Genomic DNA, 5,000 nt, shown 5'->3' on the forward strand with positions numbered 1-5,000 from the left:
CACCCGCACCCGTTCGTGCACCACCCCAACCGCCAAACTCGCACCTCCAGCGGATGAACGGCGGACGTTTCCCGCACTCGTAAAGTGCAATCCACCCCTATAACTTGCGTTTCATGAAGAGTTATTTCCAATATGCGACATTCCCGCTGTCCGTATACATGAGCCGCGACCTGTACCACTTACGAGCGAGAGACGCGATCGCGTTGCTCACTGTACGGCGTCCGATACCGAGCCATCAGCATGTCGGTCCCCATGCGCGTTGCACTCGCACTCGCAGTCGCAAAAACGTGGGGCAAATATATTACGCGGAAGAGTTATAACAGACCGAGCCCCACTGCATGGGGGGAGTCTTTGTCACTAATGTACACAGATGGAACATTTTGGACTGGAACCAGATTACCCGTACACACGGCGCTGATTAGTAATCAATGCAGAGCCATCAAACTACAGCAAATATACACAACTGTCCGTATACATGCTGAAAGAGTCTGCCCAAAATGGGAACCACACGTCAGCCAGACACTCTGATCACGCACCACTCTCTGCTTCTAACAGGCGCACATACAATATGTAAGCACCAGCATGGAACAACATCCAGTGCATCTTCTCCGCCACATTACACAATCCACACTATCACAACCAGACCAGGAGGTCCGTGCGGAAAATACAATATCCCAGCCTTTCGACATCCACCATTGCGCAGACCAGGCACCAACACCCACACATGTCCTATACAACGGTGCACCCAACATCACAATAGTACCTCCTGTCACAGCGCACAAACAATGACATGAGTCAAAGACACAGGTCTCACACAAGCATAGAATTGGAGCGCCGCCTCTAATAAGCCAAAGGTGCATCCTGACGTGACAAATCTGATCATGTCACAAGCATTCACTTACTATAATCACTATCAACGAACCTGCCGCCCCCGCCCCCCCCCCCCCTACACCTTTCCGTACAACAACGTGTAACCTAACCTAACCTAACCTAACCTATGTTGTACCTTAACCTAACCTATGTTGTACCTTAACCTAACCTATGTTGTACCTTAACCTAACCTATGTTGTACCTTAACCTAACCTATGTTGTACCTTAACCTAACCTATGTTGTACCTTAACCTAACCTATGTTGTACCTTAACCTAACCTATGTTGTACCTTAACCTAACCCATGTTGTACCTTAACCTAACCCATGTTGTACCTTAACCTAACCCATGTTGTACCTTAACCTAACCCATGTTGTACCTTAACCTAACCCATGTTGTACCTTAACCTAACCCATGTTGTGCCTCAACCTAACCCATGTTGTGCCTCAACCTAACCCATGTTGTGCCTCAACCTAACCCATGTTGTGCCTTAACCTAACCCATGTTGTGCCTCAACCTAACCCATGTTGTGCCTTAACCTAACCCATGTTGTGCCTTAACCTAACCCATGTTGTGCCTTAACCTAACCCATGTTGTGCCTTAACCTAACCCATGTTGTGCCTTAACCTAACCCATGTTGTGCCTTAACCTAACCCATGTTGTGCCTTAACCTAACCCATGTTGTGCCTTAACCTAACCCATGTTGTCGCCTTAACGTAACCCACGTTGTCGCCTAAACCTGCTCTGTAATTGTTATACGACTCGTTCAATTACTGTAGTGTTGCCCACCCGCAACCCTCGCAATATAGTTCGCTACTCGCACTGCCCGCACCCCTGTGTATCGCTTCATGTTAAACACCTTGCAAGTCTTGCTCACTTTCCACATGCTCCTGCTGTACACTGTAATGTGGATGGCAGCAGGACGTACATGCCGCCCCTCCCCACGTCCCCACCTTGCCCCCTGCCTTCGCAAGCTGGTTGGTGAGAAGTTTGCATGTTCAATGCCCTTCGCATGCGACGTACTCAGGCTACGTTGTGGTGCGGCCTGTGTCAACTGTCCGCTGATGTCGTACGCGTGAACCACAATCTGTACTGCACATTCGTCCTTATGTACTGAATGATACATCGTGGCACATGTGTGACCGCACAACGACTGCGCCCAAAAACGGCGGACCATACAGTGCAAATATTGTGCACGCAGCTACGTGTCGTCTCCCTATGAGAGCTGGATTGCAGTGTGGTACGCCATAGAGACGTGTGGGAGGAACGGACGCCGTGGATGGCGATCAGCATGAGCTGTCTGTTGATGTATTCGGACCTAGTCGTCTCTCCTCACACACCGTGATGGCATGGTGCACCGCGTTCCATATCTGCGACATGCTACAGAGGCCGGTTGACAGTCGTTCGAGCAATGGACATCGCATACGTACGGGGGCCACCTTCCACGTATTGTCTAGGCGTGCACATTTTGTTGCGTGTATGTGGGCAGACGTAGTGTGGCGTGACACCTGACACAGGCATGCAATAATCGTTGAAGTTGCAAATGGCGATGGACGCCTGCGTTTTCTGGTGAAGTTACGCAAATGAACAAATGGTAACCTGTTGTGGTGCGGTTGTTCTCGCTAGGGGTGAATCGGTGATGGCGACGATAGGTTGAGGTACTAACCGGTTGTTCCAGCGATACCCACCATGCCGACGAAACTGAACGGCATCTGGGTGTGAAGCGATACGCGGCGGTGGCTGGGTGGGACCGTCCCCGGCCGGTGAGGGGGCGCCTCCCGGCGTGCTGGCCGCGCGGTGCGTGGGCGCACGCGCTACAGCCGGCTGGTGGGGGCGGCCAGTGGCAGGCGCGCCGGCCGACGGACGCGGCAGGCGTCGCAGCTGCGCGCCGGCGCACCCTGCGCGCGGCGCCGTGCGGCCAAAGTAGGTCCTCGCGGGCCCGGTGCGAAGCGCGGTGGACATCTTCAGTGTGCTGGTCCGATTGAGGACTGTGTGCGTTGAGGATGCGCCGCCGCCCGGCGCTCGGCGCCGCGACGCCGTCTGCTGCTCGGTCGCCCCAGCGGTTCTCGCTGGTGGTTTGTATCGCAGCTGTGCGGATGTGTTGGCGCGTGCGCTGTGCTGGGAGAGTTCGCTTCGGCACCCAAGTGGGGCTTTTGTCCTTCTGTGGCGCTGGCGTTGGAGCTGCCGGTCACCGTAGGTGGCGCGTGTTGTCTCCCGCCGGCAATGCCACGACAGCACGCTCCCGGGCCTCTGTCGGCAGCGGCAAGCTCAGTTGGGAGCACGGGTGGTCGCACCGAAAGCGTCTACTCGCCTAACTCCGGGCGATTGCGCCTCTCTCGAACCCGACCAAGTACTTGGGACGGCGCTGCGCGCCGCCGGGACCTGAGAGGGTTTCGAGGTGTATTGTGCAGGGGAGCTCAGCCTCCTCCTGTTTGCAGAATGATTGAGCGGACGCTTGCGTGTTCGCGCGGGCCCCCGGGACACACTCCCGGGCGGCCGGCTGCTCAGCTCTAGTTGACGCAGCTCCCTGGTTGATCCTGCCAGTAGTCATATGCTTGTCTCAAAGATTAAGCCATGCATGTCTCAGTACAAGCCGCATTAAGGTGAAACCGCGAATGGCTCATTAAATCAGTTATGGTTCCTTAGATCGTACCCACGTTACTTGGATAACTGTGGTAATTCTAGAGCTAATACATGCAAACAGAGTCCCGACCAGAGATGGAAGGGACGCTTTTATTAGATCAAAACCAATCGGTCGGCTCGTCCGGTCCGTTTGCCTTGGTGACTCTGAATAACTTTGGGCTGATCGCACGGTCCTCGTACCGGCGACGCATCTTTCAAATGTCTGCCTTATCAACTGTCGATGGTAGGTTCTGCGCCTACCATGGTTGTAACGGGTAACGGGGAATCAGGGTTCGATTCCGGAGAGGGAGCCTGAGAAACGGCTACCACATCCAAGGAAGGCAGCAGGCGCGCAAATTACCCACTCCCGGCACGGGGAGGTAGTGACGAAAAATAACGATACGGGACTCATCCGAGGCCCCGTAATCGGAATGAGTACACTTTAAATCCTTTAACGAGTATCTATTGGAGGGCAAGTCTGGTGCCAGCAGCCGCGGTAATTCCAGCTCCAATAGCGTATATTAAAGTTGTTGCGGTTAAAAAGCTCGTAGTTGGATTTGTGTCCCACGCTGTTGGTTCACCGCCCGTCGGTGTTTAACTGGCATGTATCGTGGGACGTCCTGCCGGTGGGGCGAGCTGAAGGCGTGCGACCGCCTCGTGCGTGCTCGTGCGTCCCGAGGCGGACCCCGTTGAAATCCTACCAGGGTGCTCTTTATTGAGTGTCTCGGTGGGCCGGCACGTTTACTTTGAACAAATTAGAGTGCTTAAAGCAGGCAAGCCCGCCTGAATACTGTGTGCATGGAATAATGGAATAGGACCTCGGTTCTATTTTGTTGGTTTTCGGAACCCGAGGTAATGATTAATAGGGACAGGCGGGGGCATTCGTATTGCGACGTTAGAGGTGAAATTCTTGGATCGTCGCAAGACGAACAGAAGCGAAAGCATTTGCCAAGTATGTTTTCATTAATCAAGAACGAAAGTTAGAGGTTCGAAGGCGATCAGATACCGCCCTAGTTCTAACCATAAACGATGCCAGCCAGCGATCCGCCGCAGTTCCTCCGATGACTCGGCGGGCAGCCTCCGGGAAACCAAAGCTTTTGGGTTCCGGGGGAAGTATGGTTGCAAAGCTGAAACTTAAAGGAATTGACGGAAGGGCACCACCAGGAGTGGAGCCTGCGGCTTAATTTGACTCAACACGGGAAACCTCACCAGGCCCGGACACCGGAAGGATTGACAGATTGATAGCTCTTTCTTGATTCGGTGGGTGGTGGTGCATGGCCGTTCTTAGTTGGTGGAGCGATTTGTCTGGTTAATTCCGATAACGAACGAGACTCTAGCCTGCTAACTAGTCGCGTGACATCCTTCGTGCTGTCAGCGATTACTTTTCTTCTTAGAGGGACAGGCGGCTTCTAGCCGCACGAGATTGAGCAATAACAGGTCTGTGATGCCCTTAGATGTTCTGGGCCGCACGCGCGCTACACTGAAGGAATCAGCGTGTCTTCCTAGGCC

General features: G+C 53.8%; 1 non-coding gene across 1 annotated transcript in view; it reads left to right on the forward strand.

The window, feature by feature from the left end:
• Nucleotides 1–3,393: 3,393 nt before the first annotated feature.
• Nucleotides 3,394–5,000, forward strand: part of LOC124744079 — a 1,909-nt gene continuing 302 nt past the window's right edge. Inside the window, exon 1 of the ribosomal RNA XR_007010598.1 lies at nt 3,394–5,000. This exon is cut by the window's right edge and continues 302 nt beyond it. This is a non-coding gene — a ribosomal RNA (small subunit ribosomal RNA).

This window comes from Schistocerca piceifrons, unplaced genomic scaffold (genome assembly GCF_021461385.2).
Source record: "Schistocerca piceifrons isolate TAMUIC-IGC-003096 unplaced genomic scaffold, iqSchPice1.1 HiC_scaffold_27, whole genome shotgun sequence".
NCBI lineage: Eukaryota > Metazoa > Arthropoda > Insecta > Orthoptera > Acrididae > Schistocerca > Schistocerca piceifrons.